Source organism: Psammomys obesus, unplaced genomic scaffold, assembly GCF_907164565.1.
Source record: "Psammomys obesus unplaced genomic scaffold, mPsaObe1.curated_primary_1811, whole genome shotgun sequence".
Classification (NCBI taxonomy): domain Eukaryota; kingdom Metazoa; phylum Chordata; class Mammalia; order Rodentia; family Muridae; genus Psammomys; species Psammomys obesus.
In genome coordinates this window covers 19,811,918-19,831,464 of record NW_026585689.1, presented here as the reverse complement: position 1 = coordinate 19,831,464, position 19,547 = coordinate 19,811,918, and the positions used below count along the sequence as shown (strand labels likewise).

The window sequence follows — 19,547 nt, the reverse complement described above, 5'->3', positions numbered from 1 at the left end:
ATAAATAATAATTTTTAAAAAGGAAGAAAAAATATGAATATTAAAAACAGAAATGGTTGATATAAGTGCTAAGTGGGTACAAGAAGTGAGAGTAAGTTACTGTTTCTTCTCCTGTACTTTGTTTTATCCTTCTGAGATTATCTCCTATTTAGTAAGAGGCCTCCACTCAATTCTGAGGAGATTAGGAATTGTTACAGCAGAAATGTTTGTCTTAATGGATAAAAGTTTCAAGGAAAGTCTGATTTGTGTATGCCAAAACAATAGACTAGAAAGAGCAGTGAAGGTAATAAAATAAATTCTCTGTAGATCTCTGGATAACAGTATATCAGCAATCAGGCTGGGAGCTGCAACAGCCATTTGAGGGAACATGAGGTGTAAATAAATACAAGGCACTTAGAACTGAGACTGGAGAATGATAAGGTTGGAAAACTTTGTGGGTCAGCGGGGAAGGGAGGAATAATAGGCAACCTTAGGAAACCAAAAAGTGTTAAAATTGAATCTAGACATACTCTTAGCCAGGGAGGAAACTGGAAAACTTTGCACCAAATAAAAGGACTGAGTCACCAGAGCCACCAAGATAAAACTGATGGTCATAGCCCATTTATATAAAGTACACAGCATTGGCAAAGCTTCTCAGATAAAAACAAAGTTAGTGAGAGTAAGTACTAAGGCAGTTTGAGGGACAGAGCGGGTGATTGATGTGGGTATGTGGTTGTGTTTCTTGGTGGTATTGCAATGTGGTAAAGGTTGAACAGATCTGAATATAGTAAAATATGAATTACATATCATAAGTGGATACATTGGACTGGGGAAAATTGCTTTAAGTAAATACCCTTGCAGTCAACACCTGCTTTTCATTTTCTCTCTTTTGGTCCTTTGTAGAGCTTTCTCAGCCCTCCTTCCTTAAAACACATATTTTGGGAGTAAGGAGAAGAACACATTTTGTATTTCCTTTGAAAGTAATTTGGACTGTTATTTGCAGTAACATAACATTAAGAAACAGAAATGAATGTCCCCCTATTTAAAATTGGTTGCATGTGGCTGCCTAGTTGATATTTATCTGAAAATAAAACAGAAAGAATGTATAGAAGATGTTTTGTCTTTCTGAGTATCACTTATTTATTTTTTCCTGCTTTTCATATTTGACCTAGTTTTTAAAGATTATAAGTAGTTATTACTGAAGGATCTTCAATGTTTACAAGTTTCACCTGAAGGCTCTGGGAATTCTGGGCTCAGTGATTTTCATGTGGGAAACAGGCTCAGTAGATGTGATAAGAAGGTGAACAGTGGAGCAAATGCATTTATATCCTGTTTATCTCCAACACAGAGCCAATCTGGAACTCTAATTCCTTGAGAAGATGATAAATGTTTTCTGCCAGTCTTTCTAACCGAACAAACTCCGTTTGATGGTATTAATCACTTCTGGCAGGCAGTGCTCAAACTTGCTAGCTGCAGTCTAGGTGAGAAGCCTGTCATCAGTATCACATAATAAAGAGACAGAGTGTGGAACAAAGAGAAGAAACATTTCCATTTACCTAGCCATCAGGGGATTTGTCAAGTTTAATTAGATATGAACTACATATTTTCAAATCAACAGTATAAAATGCCGACCTTTAATCAAATTATTTTTTCTTCCCTTGAATTTTACTTTAAAAGTAGAGACTGACTCAGATAATATTATGTCTTGTTTGTGCTTCAGAGATTTAATTCATCCTCCCAAACTCTCTGGTGCTTCCACAGAAAGAGCTTTCTAAAACTAAGCTTCACAAAGATCTCCTTAGCTGGGCTGGAATAAGCAAGGAAAGAGTCTCAGGCATGTAAGGCTTAGCCGTCCTTAAAAGCGTACCCTACTCAGAAATGATCCTTATCACCTTTGAATTTCTTTTCTACTTTCCACTAACATATGCCCTAAAAAGTCACCAGATTGAAATTTTCTCTTGAAAGAGCAAAACATGTCTGGATGTGCAGTGCTGTGGACTTAGTCACTTCTTAGAAAAGCTCTCCCCCATTGACAGCTTCACAATCTCTAAACAGAAGCAACTCAGCTTGTAGGAATGAATTTCCTGGAACAAATCCTGGGCAGATATTATGGGGCCCTGCTTGATAGACCAACTTGTTTTTTCCTCGTTCTGTGAGAATCCACATTCATTATCCTTTGAGTTAATGATCACTTTAAATTGTATGGTAAAAGTGATTTAAACTCACTCATTTACACCGGTCCTTAGAGAGAGAAAGAGAGGGAACATCTTTTTAAAAGGAAGAGGTTAATTGGTGTTCAGTGGACATTTGTGTAACTACAATGATTAATTAATTTCGTCAATTCCTGAGTTGCACCTAGAATCTGTCACTCACTTTTGTAGGTTAACTCAATTCGTTCCTTCTGAAGTCAAACATTTTGAAGTGAATGAGAAACCCAGGTAAGGCATCTAATGGGGAGAATTAAACATTCCCTTTCTGAAATGGTCTTGTGGATGGAGCAGATAAATTTAAACAATAAATTTAAGAGAAAAGAGCACTACCCCAAACCTTAACCTACTGGTTCATTTTGAAATAATGAGTATCTGAAAAATTTAAATAGTATGTTAGGGAATTTTTTTCTTTTTTTTTAATTTTTTTAAATTTTTTTAAATTTTTTATTAATTACACTTTATTCATTTTGTATCCCCCATAAGCCCCTCCCTCCTCCCCTCCCGATCCCACCCTCCCTTCCCTTTCTGCATGCATGCCACTCCCCAAGTCCACTGATAGGGGAGGTTCTCCTCTTCTTTCTGATCTTAGTCTATCAGTTCTCATCAAAAGTGGCTGCATTGTCCTCTACTGTGGCCTGATAAGGCTGCTCCCCCCTCAGGAGGAAGTGATCAATGAGCAGGCCAATCAGATTATGTCAGAGGCAGTCCCTCTTTCCATTACTATGTAACCTACTTGGACACTGAACTGCCATGGGCTACACCTGTGTAGGGGTTCCAGCTCATCTCCACGAATAGTCCTTGGTTGGAGTATGAGTCTCTGGAAAGTTCCCTGTGTTCAAATTATCTTGTTCTGTTGCTCTCCTTGTGGAGTTCCCATCCCCTCCAGCTCTTACTATTTCCCACTTCTTACATAAAATTCCATTCACTCTGCCCATCAGTTGGCAATCAGGCTCAGCATCTGCTTTGACAGTCTATACTGCAGAAGCTTTCAGAGGCCCTCTGTGGCAGGTTTCAAGGCTGTTTCCTGTTTTCTTCTGGCTTTCAGAGGCCCTCTGTAGCAGGTCCCGAGGTTGTTTCCTATTTTCTTTTTCTTCTGATGTCCATCCTCTTTGCCTTTCAGGATGGGAATTGAACATTTTAGTTAGGGTCCTCTCTTTTGCTTAGTTTGTTTAGATGTACAGATTTTAGTGGGTTTATTCTATATTGTATGTTTTATATGAGTGAGTATATACCATGCGTGTCTTTTTGCTTCTGGGACAACTCACTCAGCATGATCCTTTCCAGGTCCCACCATTTACCTGCAAATTTCATAATTTCCTTATTTTTCATTGCTGAGTAATACTCCATTGTATAGATGTACCACAGTTTCTGCATCCATTCTTCAGTTGAGGGTCATCTGGGTTGTTTCCAGCTTCTGGCTATTACAAATAAAGCTGCTACAAACATGGTTGAGCAAATGTCCTTTTTGTGTACGTGTGCCTCTTTTGGGTATATACCTAGGAGTGGTATGGCTGGATCTTGAGGAAGCACTATTACTAGTTGTCTGAGAAAGCGCCAGATTGCTTTCCAGAGTGGTTGTACCAGTTTACATTCCCACCAGCAGTGGAGAAGGGTTCCCCTTTCTCCACAACCTCTCCAGCATGTGTTGTTCCTTGAGTTTTTCATCTTGGCCATTCTGATGGGTGTAAGGTGAAATCTCAGGGTTGTTTTGATTTGCATTTCCCTAATGGCTAATGAGGTTGATCATTTCTTTAAGTGCTTCTCAAGCTTCTGTAAAGCAAAGGACACCGTCATCAAAACAAAGCGACTGCCTACAGATTGGGAAAGAATCATCACCAACCCTTTATCTGACAGAGGACTCATATCCAATATACATAAAGAACTAAACAAGCTGAAAAGCAATAAACCAAGTAATCCACTTAAAAAATGGGGAACAGAGCTAAAGAGAGAATTCTCTGTAGAGGAATATCAAATTTTTTTCTTTTTTTTAAACTTCTTTTCTTTTATTTATTATTTGTTCATTTTACATCCTAATTGTAGACCTCTCCCTCTTCTCTTCCTTGTCCCACCTTTTCCCCTACTCCTCAGAAAAGAGGAGAACCGACCCACCCCACTCCATCACATCAAGTTGCATCAGGACTGAGTGCAACTTGCCTGTGGTCTGGCAAGACAGTCCCAACAAGGGGAAGTGAACTCATTTTATTTTTACTTCATGTGCTTTGGTGGGTTTTTGTTGTTGTTGTTTCTTTGTTGCCTGAATGTATGTCTGTATAAGGGTGTCATATCTCCTAGAAACAGAGTCGCAGAGATCTGTGAACTGGTAGGTGGGTGCTGGGAACCTGGGTCCACTGGAAGAGCAGGCAGTACTCTATTTTTTTAAATTTATTTATTATTATATTTATTACAATTTATTCACTTTGTATCCCAGCTGTAGACCCCACCCAACCAATCCCACTCTTCCTCATTCTTCTCCTTTCATGACCCTCCCTGTGTCCTCTGATAGGGGAGGTCCTCTTCCCCTTCCATCTGACCCTAGCCTATCAGGTCTCATCAGGACTAGCTGCATTGTCTTCCTTTAACCACTGAGCCATCTCTTCAGCCTCAGGGATTTTATTTTATTTTCAATCTGAGAAATGAAACTTCCCTTTGAGGGGGAAAAGAGGTATTAATCTTTGAATTACTCAACTGCTATTCATAGCTAGTCTGTTGCATCCGTACATCTGAATCTCTACTGTGTTTTCAAAAATATCGTCTTCCTGGTTTTGCTTTTTGTTGTCATTGTTGTTGTTTTTCTTGCACTGGAATTTCCAAAATGGTAGCATGGCTTTCCAATACCTGCCACAAATATTCTTGCTTAGGAAGTATTTAATTGCCTCTCCAGTATTTAATTTAATCCTTTAATGTTAGGTAAAACTGTTGTGTGTGCTTCCTAATTATCAGTAGAAATTTGTTATTAATTTCAAGGTGCATTAACTTTGAAGAGTTTCTTTTAAATACTTCAACCAAGAGTTGGGAAATATCTTCTCCAGTGCTTCTTCTCATAGTCTTTGACTCTCATCCCATAGGCACCTTTAATCACTGAGGCTGCTGAAGATTCATTTTGTACCTATTCGACTAGTGGATGGGGCAATCTCCATGCTTGAATCCTCAGTTTCTGCAGATGTTTTTTCTTGAAATTTTTTATGATATCAAGCACTTTGGCTCATATTATAGTACTTTATATTCACTTAATTTTGTTACAATAAAAAGAACACATCTGTTTTGGTCTACACAACTATTACCTCCACATCGGGGACTTACAGAGAGGTGGCTTTGCAAAAAGCATCATAGCAGCCCAAAAGCAGATAGGCACATTATTACCAGGAAATGTGACAGAATTCACCCATAAGGAAAAGGATTCAGTTGTGTAGAAGAGACAGTGTAATATCGTTTAAGCACACCCTAAAATGTTTTAGCAGGATATTCATTGGCAAAATGGAAAAAATTCTGCATCACAACTATGGAACAGATGAACTATATTTTACAAGATGTCAAGGATTATTCATAAATTGTTTAACTTCTGAGATTGACATCAGAAGTGGGAGCAGACAGGGAATAGGACAGGAGCCTACCACAGAGAGCCTTTGAAAGACACTACCCAGCAGGGTATTAAAGCAGATGCTGAGGCTCATAGCCAAACTTTGGGCAGAATACAAGAAATCTTATAAAAGAAGCAGGAAATAGAAAGACCTAGAAGGGGAAGGAGCTCTACAAGGAAATGAACAGAACCAAAAAATCTGGGCCCAGGGGTCTATGCAAAGACCGATACTCCAACCAAGGACCATGCACGGAGATAAGCTAGAACCCTTGCACTGATGTAGCCCTCCGCAGGTCAGTATCCACTCGGGTTACCTAGTAAAGGGAAAAGGGACTGTCTTTGACCTGAAATGAATGGCTGGTTCTTTGATCACCTCCCCTCAAGGGGGAGCAACCTCGCTAGGCCACAGAGGAGGAGAATGCAACCAGTCCTGATGAGACCTGTTAGGCTAGGGTCACATGGAAGGGGAAGAGGAACTTCCCTATCAGTGGACAGGGAAGGAGCATGGGAGGAGAAAAGGGAAGGAGAGTGAGATTGGGATTGGGAGAGGATGAGAGAGGGACCTACAGCAGGGATACAAAGTGAATAGATTTTAATAAAAAATTAATAAATTAAAAATAAATTTAAAAAGACATGCTGAGACAATGAATACCATGAGGCAGAATGCATAAATTATTGGATGTTGCTGAAAAGCATTACATTCGTTGATTTTATGTTTTGTTCAACAGAGTACACATTTCTTTGTGCAGCAACCACTATCCAGTACTGGAAAATCTTTACATTTTACTCATACACATTCTTCTGAGTATGAATATATAAACTATTTATCATCTTTCATATTTTTATTCTTGTGTGTCCCTTCTAAGTTACACAAAAAACAATGTATACCTGCTGACAAAAAATAATGAAGTTATTACTGTTCTATATATTTTATATGATAAGATATTCAAAATATGTCATGTGAATTAAAGTGAAGATTGTTGCAAATTATGAACCAGTGATTCTGTCCACACTCTTCACTTCTCTGTCCCTTTTTTGAAATGTTCTCCAGGTGTTACTTTTTACAGAATACATTTTTATCAGCAGGTTTATGTTAGTTTTTGAAATTTATTTTCACAGTACTCATCACATTATGAGTTGTCACACCCCCCAAAAAAGCTTTAGTATTCTCTACATCCATATACCACTTACAACCCTTCTTGCACACTTGTAAATCTTTAAAACATGCTTTTGAGGATCTGTTTTCCTCTATTCTGGAAAGATTGTACGGATAATCTGAGCACACACCTATGCGTGCACACAAATATCTTCGCATTCTAAGTAAAGAAAGAGTCAAAATGAATTTCATCTCTACTTATTTTTGACTAGACCCCATGTTCTGGTCAATACCACTTATTATGTTCTCCTGTTCTACAAATTTTCTCAATGGCTACACGAACTACTTAGGATCAAGTAACTCATGAATCTTATTCATCTGAGAAATGATTTTACACGTACCATAAATGTGTGGGTCTATTAACTGATTTTCAAATATGGTAATGAAAATTGCTTTATGGCCTTGTGCTGTTTTATTAAACACTATTTTACTTTATAAAGCAGGTCACAAGTATGAAATATAGCTTAAATTGTAAAAAAAAAATGACAAAATGTAATTTAAAGTATTTTAAAATTTTATTTGTGTGCAGGGGAGAACATGCCACAGTATGCATGTGAGGTCACAGAAGAATGTTCAGAGTTCTGTTACTATGTGGAGTCTGAGGATCAGACTCAGGTCCTCAAGCTTGACTTAAGTTCCTTCACTCCTGGGCCATTTTGCTGCCCCTGAGATGTAAAATTTGGAAATGAACTTTAATCCCTTTACTCTCCAACTATTTCTGACTTTCCTTCGTTGTTATATTTTGCCAATAGCTTTCAATGGATGTGAGAATTTAAGTTCTAGAATGTTGCACATGGAAAGTGTGTCGTTAGTTTTTAAAAATATTTTTAGATTATCATATAATTAGGTCATTTATAATTTTTATTTAAGGAATAAGATGATAATAAAGAGAGAAAAAGTGGAAGGTCAACGCAAGAACATTCTGAAGATACCTCTCAATGTACCGTCCACCCTTGTTTTCTTTCAAGTCCATGACCTCTTTTGCCTTAATTGGTGTACCTGTGTATGTGTGTGTATCTGTTTTTCCTAAATACATAGTCATAACCTGCTCAGTTTTTTGTTTTTTTTTTAATTGGGGCAAACATTATTCTTTCAAACTCACATTCAGCATGTACAAAGAAAACATCTGACTTTTCTGACATTTATTTCAAGGTTACACCATGTCACAAATACATAAAATTATTTTAAGATGAGAATTAACAAACAAACAAACTACAACAATAAACAAAGTGAGTTTAACAGACCCCAGATAGACTTCTTTATTTTTGGTAAATGTAAGGACAAAACTACAAAGGAAGATTATAAACCTATGGCCAAGTTGATTAATGAAGTTGAATTCAGCTCCCGACAATGGTACTAGCTGAATTTTTGTCTACCAGTTGTATGTACAGTAGGAAAGACTTATATTCTCATTAGTCCTCTTTGGTAATAGTGTTTTATTTTTCTTTCTGGAATATCAGCTGGGAAACAGAGAATAGAATCCTATACTTCTAAGCCGCTCTTTGAACTTCCTAATATATTATTAGTAAGTTCTTTTTTTGCTTATTCTGTTGGCTTTGGACTCATAATCTGAAATGAACACAAAGCATTTTGCTAGTACAGGCCTTTCTCCGTCTTTGCTCACAATCGTAACTTCTTATTCTTTGCTGTCTTCAGAAAGAATTCCTTGCACTGACTTTCTGTTGGATTTTGCTGTTAAGGTTGAAGTCTGACCCCTGAGCTCAGTGCTAAAATGATGGACTTTCTTCCTCAGATAGGTTTCCTTCACTCCTCCTGACCTGGAAAAATCCTATTTCCTCTAAGGAGTGTCACATGGCCCTCAAGGAGGTTGCAGGCCCAACCCTTTCCCAATAGGAAATCCTCCAGTTTCCTTGGGAATTCCTTGGGATTCCTTGGGAAAACCTTGAGATTCTTTGAAATACTCTCTGCATGCTATTGACAGGACTTGGTACCTTAACTTGGTATCTTTTTCTATACCTCTAACCATTCCTGGAGTTCTCCCTCCTTTCTTCCCCCGCTTCTCCTAGAATAATTAAATACTGTCTTCCACTTCTTATGCTACTACGGCACTACTAGACCCAGTGAATCAAACATATTCATCCCTAAAAGCCCTCCCACCGCCCAAGCTTTATAATGTCCCTGATTCATGAAATAAACTCTTGCTCTCTCACTCCATTCCTCTACCATGATCATCTAAGACTCTTCTTTATTCTAGGGAATGAAGGAATACTCTTCTCCCCCCAAAAATTCATTGTTTGAATCCGTAGGCTTGACTTCTGGTTAGCCGGCCACAAGCTGCTGGCCTCCCCTAGCTTCTGCCATTCACCTGCATGTCAGCGTGTATTGCTGCTGCCATATTCCTCATGCTGCTCTGCCTACCACAGTGAGCGTCTGCAAAGGAGAACAGCTGGGTGTTCTTGAAGCAGCCATTCTGTCTGCCTGAACCTCCAGCAGTTACTTCTCCATTTTAGAGGTCCAAGCCTCCATTACTGGCTGTTCTTAAAACAACCATGGACTCACTTAAATCAGGCAGGCCCTCATTGTCACCTGATTCTGATTTCAGATCCTGAGCTCCTTTGACCCTGTACTTCACACTTTGCTGTCAGGAAACCTGCAAAACCCTGACATTCTGGCAGAGGAGTTTGCACTTCTGGCTTGGTGCTCAAAGAGGACCAAGCTTCGCAGGGGAGAACATGACAAGGTCCAGACAGGATGCAGAACGGCAACTTTCCACTCTTTCTCTATTTAACATTAGCTTATTATTTCAATAGAAATATTATCCTTACATTTTTCATATGTGAGATACTATGGTAGCATAATATTCTTCAATTCAATTATTTCCTATTTGCATATAACAGAGTAGCCAACAGTTGGTCAAAGTATGGAGACTTAGAAAATTCAGAATGACTGAGTGCTTAATAAAAACATCTATAGCTTTACAGAAGCTTCTCAGTTTCATGTGGTCCCATTTATTGATTGTTGCTCTTAGAGCCTGTGCTGTTGGTGTTCTGTTCAGGAAGTCGTATCCTGTGCCAATGAGTTCAAGGCTCTTCCCCACTTTTTCTTCTAAGCGATTTAGTGTGTCTGGTTTTATGTTGAGGTCTTTGATCCACTTGGACTTTAGTTTTGTGCAGGGTGATAAATATGGATCTATTTGCATTTTTCTACATGTAGACATCCAGTTAGACCAGCACCATTTGTTGAAGATGTTATCTTTTTTCCATTGAATGGTTTTGGCATCTTTGTCAAAGATCAGGTGTCCATAAGTGTGTGTTCCTTGTGTTTCTATTTTGTGGAATAGTTTGAAGAGTATTGGTGTTAGCTCTTCTTTGAAGGTCTGGTAGAATTCTGCGCTGAAACCATCTGGCCCTGGGCTTTTTTTGCATGGTAGACTTTTGATGACAGCTTCTATTTCCTTAAGGGATATAGGATGATTTAATTGGTTTACCTGGTCTTGATTCAGCTTTAGCATGTAGAAGCAGTCAAGAAAATTGTTCATGTTATTTAGATTTTCAAATTTTGTGGCATATAGACTTTGGAAGTAATACCTAAATATTGTTTGGATTTCTTCAGTGTCTGTGGTTATGTCCCCCTTTTCGTTTCTGATTTTGTTGATTTGGATAGTTTCTCTCTGCCCTTTAGTTAGTTTTGCTAAGGGTTTGTCTATCTTGTTGATTTTCTCAAAGAACCAGCTCTTGGTTTCATTGATTCTTTGAATTGTTTTATTTATTTCTAATATATTGATTTCAGCCCCGAGTTTGATTATTTCCAGCCATCTACTCCTCTTTGGTGTGTCTGCTTCTTCTTTTTTTTTTTTCCTAGGGCTTTTAAGTGAGCCATTAAGTTACTTAAATGAGATGTTTTAAATTTCTTCTTGAAGGCACTTAGTGCTATGAACTTTCCTCTTAGCACTGCTTTCATTGTGTCCCACAATGTTGTGCCTTCATTTTCATTGTCAGAACAAAACAGCAGCCTACAGATTGGAAAAGGATCTTCACCAACCCTTTATCTGACAGAGGAGTAATATCCAGTATATATAAAGATCTAAAGAAGTTAAACAGCAAAAAATAAAGTAATACAATTAAAAAATGAGGTACAGAGCTAAACAGAGAATTCTCAATTGAGGAATATCGAATGGCAGAGAAACACTTAAAGAAATGCTCAACCTCATTAGACATTAGGGAAATGCAAATCAAAACAACCCTGAGATTTCACCTTACACCCATCAGAATGGCCAAGATCAAAAACTCAAGTGACAACACATGCTGGAGAGGTTGTGGAGAAAGAGGAACCCTTCTCCACTGCTGGTGGGAATGTAAACTTGTACAACCACTCTGGAAATCAATCTGGTGCTTTCTCAGACAACTAAGAATAGCGCTTTCTCAAGATCCAGCTATACTACTCCTAGGCATATACCCAAAAGAGTCTCAAGTACACAATAAGGACATTTACTCAACCATGTTTGTAGCAGCCTTATTTTTAATAGCCAGAAGCTGGAAACTGCCCAAATGCCCTCAGTGGAGGAATGGATGCACAAATTGTGGTATATCTACACAATGGAATATTACTCAGCAACAAAAAACAAGTAAATTATGAAAATTTTCAGGTAAATGGTGGGATCTGGAAAAGATCATCCTGAGTGAGCTATCCCACAAGCAGAAAGATGCACACAGTATATACTCACTCATATAGACATATAATATAGGATAAACCTACTAAAATCTGTACACCTAAAGAAGCTAATCAAGAGGGAGGACTCTTGTTAAAATGCTCAATTCCTATCCAGAAAGGCAAAGAGGCTAGACATCAGAAGAAGGAGAAAATAAGGAAAGTCAGGAGCCTGACACAGAGGACCTCTGAAAGGCTCTGCCCTGCAGACTATCAAAGCAGATGCTGAGACTTATGGGCAACCTTTGGGCATAGTGTAGGGAATCTTATGAAAGAAGTGAGAAACAGTAAGATCTGGAGAGGACAGGAACTCCACAAGGAGAGCAACAGAACCAAAAAATCTGAACACAGGAGTCTTTCCTGAGACTGATACTCCAACCAAGACTATGCATGGAGATAACCTAAGACCCCTGCACAGATGTAGCCCATGGCAGTTCAATATCCAAGTGGATTCCATTGTAATAGGAACAGAGACTGCCTCTGACATGAACTGATTGGCCTGCTCTTTAATTACCTCCCCGTGAGAGGGAAGCAGCATTACCAGACCACAGAAGAAGACAATGCAGCCACTCCTGATGAGACCTAATTGACTAGGATCAGAAGGAAGGAAAAGAAGTCCTCCCCTATTAGTGGACTTGGGGAGGGGCATGCATGCAGAGGGTGGAGGAAGGAAGGGATTGGGACAGGAGGAGAGAGGGAACCACAGGGGGGGATACAAAGTGAATAAAGTGTAATTAATAAAGAATTTTAAAAAACATCCATAGCACATTTGTAATGCTCAGATGTAATTGCTTAACAAGGGACAAAATAGATGTAGGTGCCAGAAGTTGTGGATGACTACAAGGAAACAGTGTCACTGCAGGGGATCTTCCCATATGAACCCACAGCAATTGCAATAGAATCCATAAGACCTCCACAAGATCAAATCAAACCAAATCATAAGATGGATCAGGGAGGTAATCGTGAGGACATATAATCGCAGAAGAGCTATGGGAAGTTATTAGCTGATGGGAGAGGGAAAGCCAGTTTACTTTAAGAATCTTACCATACTCCATTGGAAGGATACCCATCCAAAAACATATTTGGACAACTTTTACAGTGGTATTTCCTGCCAGCCCTAATCTCCCAGAATATTGTGAAACTCATAATATATTTACACATAGCTAAGCAATATAGCTAGCGTCTTCTCTGACTAGCTCATAATTTAAAATTACCTATTTATTCTAATCTATATTATGTCACTTGGCTGGTTACCTGTGCTCAGGTACCATTTGTCTGTCTTCCTCTTATCTTTCTGGACTAATATCCTGACCCGGCCTCTATTCCAAAATTATTTCTGCCTACTGGACGTCCCACCTTCTATTTCACTCTTTCCTATAGAACATAGTTTGTTTGTTTTTAATTGACAGGTGTTGTATCCATACAATACACAGATATTCTCTCTACAGACAACAGAAACTGGGCTATTGGACTAGATTGGTGAAAATAAAATTCAATTAAATAATAGGACAAAAAGTTGGGTGAGAAGGAAAGGGGAGTAGATGAGGGGAGTTATGAAGAGGATAAATAAGATAAAAACACATTGTACAAAATTCTCAAACAACTAAAAATGTGAAAATGGGTAAAACTAGAAAGGAGTATACTGACTGAGGTAATCCAGCCCTGAAATATAAACTCTACATGTTCTTAATCATGATGTGGATCCAATTATTGAATCCTTAGATTTTGTTCTAAACTGCATGTGGATCTTATCATTGTATCTTTAGATTTTATTGTTATTATTTAATTAAGAATACCTGTAGAGACCAGGAAACTAGAAAAGTGTTATTAGTGTGGAGAGGGGAAAATAAGTTTAAGGGAGAAGATACAAAAGAGAAATTGTAATAATGGTTAGGGACGTGAAGTAAAGGTAGATGGGAAGATAGGATAAAGAAAGGTGAGGGGGAGAAATAACAAACTCTAAGAATGTAGAAAAAGCCATATGAAGATCTGCTATTTGCAATACTTGATTTTATTATTATTACTTTATTACTTTAAAATTATGTCTACATGGGTGTCTCTATGTGAAAGGTTGTACATTTCAGTGCAATGTCAGCAGAGACTTGAGGTTATTGTATTCACTGGATCTAAAGATATTGGGAATTGCACATGAAGAGCAGTGAATGATCTTAACTGCAGGCCATCTCTCTAGTCCCTAAATCTATTTTATAATATACATATGGATAGATAATAGATAGATGAAGATAGATGATATAGATGGTAGATAGATAGAGATATATACATACATGAATGGATAGATAGATAGATAGATAGATAGATAGATAGATAGATAGATATGATAGTGATAGATAGAATGCATATATATATATTCTCATAAAAGTGTTGCATGGGAGTTATGATACATAAGTAATAATGTTACTTCCATAAGCCATAGGTTGCTGAATAAAATTCCTAGATACAGGGATACCTGTCTTTAACATGTTGGCCAGGAATATCCTAACCTTTAAACAATCCTGGATATTACCATTACTCTTGATTTTCCTCCCACAACTTGATGGTCAAACTCTATTCATGAAGATGCCACACACTTTGATCACAGGGTATGGAGAAATCAAGTTGGTACTGACCAAAAAGCCTCCTCCCTGATAGCTAGGTTTCACAGTACCAGGAGGTAATGGAGATTTTTAGAGAAATGGAATAGTCTTGACCAACTGTGAACCCCATGAGATAAAAAAGTAACCAGAGTAGCAAAATATGCCCATATCTTTGATAGTGGTGCTTATGTTATGGAAAGAAAAGAATGGCTTTTTACCATGATGTAAGGTCCAGCATGCAAGAAGAAACACATTCCTTTTTGTTTGTGCATGTGTTTTATGGCAGAGGAGAACAGTGATTCTGGTATTTTGAAATTGAATATGTGATTTCTTCACTGTTATTTAATATTTTTCTTTGTTGCTGATCCTTCAACAGAGACTATTCTTTATGTGTGATGGACAGTTTTCAAAAACTATATATCAGTAAGTGTACAATGGTTATGTACACTAAAAACAGTGTGGCTTAATACTAGGTTTCAGAAGCTTGAAAAATAGCAAAGAAGCCTGGATTTGGAAAGAAGCAGGATTTGGAAAGCCTGCTCTGAAATTGCTTTTCAGATTCTAAAGTGATGGAGAATAAATGTTTCAACTTGTATTATGAAAGTCCACTTACGATTTAAAAATTATATTTGAAATAAATGATTAAACTCTTAAAACATGTATTAGGAAATGCAGTGATATTCTGTATGGCAATGTGCACAGCTAGCTATTTTATTACTGCAGAGTACAGTCAGGAATATAAATGGTTTCTGCTACAGCCCTGTACTCCAATTCCAATGGTTCAGTATTTGAAACTGAAATAGTATTTTTTTAAAATCAAAATAAGAAGATAGCAGGGTTCTTTTCCTCCAGAGAGCCACAGAAGAAGATTGTCTTGCGATCACAGGCTACCACCCATCCCAGTATTACCAATATTGTAAGGTCAAGCCATACTTCAGTTGATGCATGCCAGATGACAAGATCATCAGTTTTGACTTGGATAGGAAGAAGGCAAAAGTTGATAACAGTTCACTTTGTGGCCACCTGGTATAGAATGAAAATGGGCAACTTGTCTCTGAAGCCCTGGGGACTGCCAGTAGTTGTGCCAACAAATACATATAAAAAGTTGTGGTGAAGATGGCTTTCATGTACAATACAGGCTCCTTTCCTTTCCACAATACCCACACCAACAAGTAGTTTCTCTGTGCTTATGCTGGCATGCTCCACACTGGTATGTGTGGTGCCTTTGAAAGGCCCAGGGTACAGAAACCAGGGTTCACACTGGTTAGGTCATTATATCCATCCAAACAAAAGTGCAAAATAAGGAAGACATGACTGATGCTCGAAGTAAAGCAAAGACCAAGTATCCCAGATGATGGAAGATTCACATCTCAAAAAAGTGGTGCTTCATCAGGTTTAATGCAGGTGCATTTGAAGACATGGTAGCTGAAAGATGGTTTATCCCTGCTGGCCGTGGGGTCAGATATATTCCCATTCTTGGTCCCCTGGCCAAGTGGCAGGGCCTGCAATAATGAGAGATTCTATTGTGCTTTTCTATATCCCTCCAAATAGTTCAGTAATAAATATCATATCTAGTCTGAAAAAAAGGAGGAGGAAGAGAAGGAGGCAGAAGAGATGGAGGAGGATTATCAGGGCCAGAGAGATGACTTTGATGGTTAAGAGAAAGGGCTGCTCAAGATGATTGTCTAAAATTCTAGTTTCAAGTATCTCATGTCTTCCTCTTGCCTCTGCAGGAACCAGACATGCACATGTTACTCATACAGATATTTAGGTTAAATGTTAATACACATGAAATCAAAATAAATTTTTAAAAATTTAAGAACATATCTCTGGGTGAGGTATGAAGCTGCATTCCTGTGGGCCCTAGCTACTTTGTAGGTATAGGCACTGAGATGTAAGGATTTCCTAGTCCACAAACTAGAAAATTTCCTGGAAAATGTAGAAACAACCTATCAGTACATTAACATATAAGTTACCTATATATATTTGCAATTATGATTTGACATTTAAAAATGAGAATATTATTAGCAGAAAAGAAGTTAAATCAGCCTTCTACTTTAAGCATAATGAAATAATTTTGCATTTTTAGCCAGCAAATGTTATGATTTCAATCTGAAATATTCTTCCCCAAACATATGTGTTGAAAGCTGCCCAGTACCACGGCAATGTCCAAAGGTGTACCCTAGGTCACTAAGGTTTGTTCTTCACTAGCAGCCTTCCCTTTGTGGATTCGTAGCTTGCTAGCTTGAGCAGAGAGGCTGTATCATTGAAATATGGTTTCTGCTTTCTTTCCTTGCTTTCATAAAGTGTACACTCTCCCTCTGTTCTACCCCAATGTCCTGAAATATCAACAACTTAAAGCAGCTGAGTATAACAACTATGGATTAAAATCTGAAACACACAACTATTTAAATAAGCAGTTTAAATTTTGAGAATTCCATAGTGAGTGTCCTGTATTCACACTATTTTCAACACTCCTCTACCTCTCCTACCTCAAGACTTTCTCTGGAACTCATAACCTTCTTTTCCTGAGTTATAGTTGCAGAGTCTATTTACTGTTGTTTGTATGTACATGTGTTTAATGTTGACCACTTGGATAAATAACTACCCGGGGTCTCATTTTGACATGTGCAGAGGCCAGAGCAATCTCTTCTCTCACCTGTTTCTCTGAACCTGGTTCTCCCAATTTCTTAGCTAGACTGGAGGCCAGCAAGCCCCAGAGATTCTCCGGCCTCTTCTTCAACCCTCATTCTTGGGTGTAAGGTAACGGTTATGATGAGGATATCAGGATATTTTTAATCTTTTTTAACTTTTATTAATTACACTTTATTCATTTTGTATCCCCCCCTTAAGCCCCTCCCTCCTCCCCTCCCGATCCGTCCCTCCCTCCCCTTTTTGCATGCATGCCACTCCCCAAGTCCACTGATAGGGTAGATCCTCCTCTCCTTCTTTCTGATCTTAGTCTATCAGATATCATCAGAAGTGGCTGCATTGTTATCTTCTGTGGCCTGGTGAGGCTGCTCCCTCCTCAGGGGGAAGCGATCAAAGAGCAGGCCAATCAGATTATGTCAGAGGCAGTCCCTCTTTCCATTACTATGGAACCCACTTGGACACTGAACTATCATGTGCTACATCTGTGCAGGGGTTCTAGGTTATCTCCATGAATAGTCCTTGGTTGGAGTATGAGTCTCTGGGAAGTTCCCTGTGTTCAAATTTTCTTGTTCTGTTGCTCTCCTTGTGGAGTTCCTGTCCTCTCCAGCTCTTGCTATTTCCCACTTCTTACATAAAATTCCATTCATTCTGCCCAACAGTTGGCCATTAGGCTCAGCATCTGCTTTGATAGTCTGCAGGGCAGAGGCTTTCAGAGGCCCTCTGTGGCAGGTTCCTAGGTTGTTTTCTGTTTTCTACTTCTGGCTTTCAAAGGCCCTCTGTAGCAGGTTCCTAGGTTTGTTCCTGTTTTCTTCTTCTGATGTCCATCCTCTTTGCCTTTCAGGATGGGGAGTGAGCATTTTAGTTAAGGTCCTCTCTTTTGCTTAGTTTGTTTAGATGTACAGATTTTAGTGGGTTTATTCTATGTTGTATGTTTATATGAGTGAGTATATACCGTGTGTGTCTTTTTGCTTCTGGGACAACTCACTTAGGATGATCCTTTCCAGGTCCCACCATTTACCTGCAAATTTCATGATTTCCTTATTTTTCATTGCTGAGTAATACTCCATTGTATAGATGTACCACAATTTCTGCATCCATTCTTTAGTTGAGGGATATCTGGGTTGTTTCCAGCTTCTGGCTATTACAAATAAAGCTGCTATAAACATTGTTGAGCAAGTATCCGTTTTGTGAACTTGAGCAAACTTTGGGTATATACCTAGCAGTGGTATAGCTGGGTCTTGAGGAAGCACTAGTCTTACTTGTCTGAGAAAGTGCCAGATTGATTTCCAGAGTGGTTGTACAAGTTTACATTCCCACCAGCAATGGAGAAGGGTTCCCCTTTCTCCACAACCTCTCCAGCATGTGTTGTCACTTGATTTTTTGATCTTGGCAATTCTGATGGGTATAAGGTGAAATCTCAGGGTTGTTTTGATTTGCATTTCCCTAATGGCTAATGAGGTTGAGTATTTCTTTAAATGCTTCTCTGCCATTCGATATTCCTCTAAAGAGAGTTCTCTGTTTAGCTCTGTTTCCCAATTTTTTAAGTGAATTACTTGGTTTGCTGCTTTTCAGCTTCTTTAGTTCTTTATATATACTGGATATGAGTCCTCTGTCAGATAAAGGGTTGGTGAAGATTCTTTCCCAATCTGTAGGCAGTCGCTTTGTTTTGATGACAGTGTCATTTTCTTTACAGAAGCCATATCTAATCATAGTAAAGGCGATATACAGCAAGCCTATAGCCAACATCAAACTGAACTTAAAGCAATCCCACTGAAATCAGGGACAAGACAAGGCTGCCCACTCTCTCCATATCTCTTCAACATAGTGCTGGAAGTCCTTGCTAGAGCAATAAGACAGTTGAAGGAGATCAAGGGGATACAGATGGGAAAGGAAGAAGTCAAATTATCACTATTTGCAGATGATATGATAGTATATATGAGTGACCCCAAAAACTCTACCAGGGAACTCCTACAGCTGATAAACACCTTCAGCAAAGTCGCCGGATACAAAATTAACTCAAAATATCAGTAGCACTCCTGTATACAAAAGACAAATGGGCTGAGAAAGAAATTAGAGAAACAACACCATTCACAATAGCCACAAATGACATAAAGTACCTTGGTGTAACCCTAACCAAGCAAGTCAAAGAACTGTATGAAAAAAATTTCAAGTCTCTGAAGAAAGAATTAGAAGAAGATATGGGAAGATGGAAAGATCTCCCATGCTCATGGCTTTGCAGGATTAACATAGTAAAAATGGCCATCTTACCAAAAACAATCTACAGATTTAATGCAATTTCCATCAAATTGCCAACACAATTATTTACAGACCTGGAAAGAAAAATTCTCAACTTCGTATGGAATAACAAGAAACCTAGAATTGCTAAAACAATCCTCTACAATAAAAGATCTTCTGGAGGTATCTCCATCCCTGATCTCAAGCTGTTCTATAGAGCAACAGTTATAAAAACTGCATGGTACTGGCATAGAAACAGAATGGTGGATCAATGGAATCGAACAGAAGACCCAGAAATAAACCCACACACTTATGGACACCTGATTTTTGACAAAGATGCCAAAACCATACAATGGAAAAAAGATAGCATCTTCAACAAATGGTGCTGTTCTAACTGGATGTCTACATGTAGAAAAATGAAAATAGATCCATACTTATTACCCTGCACAAAACTGAAGTCCAAGTGGATCAAAGAA

The 19,547-nt window shown here is 38.4% G+C and overlaps 1 pseudogene; it reads left to right on the top strand.

The window, feature by feature from the left end:
* The first annotated feature begins 52 nt into the window (after nt 1-52).
* On the top strand, nt 53-15,695 carry LOC129666302 (60S ribosomal protein L10-like; annotated as a pseudogene).
* The last annotated feature ends 3,852 nt before the right edge of the window (nt 15,696-19,547 follow it).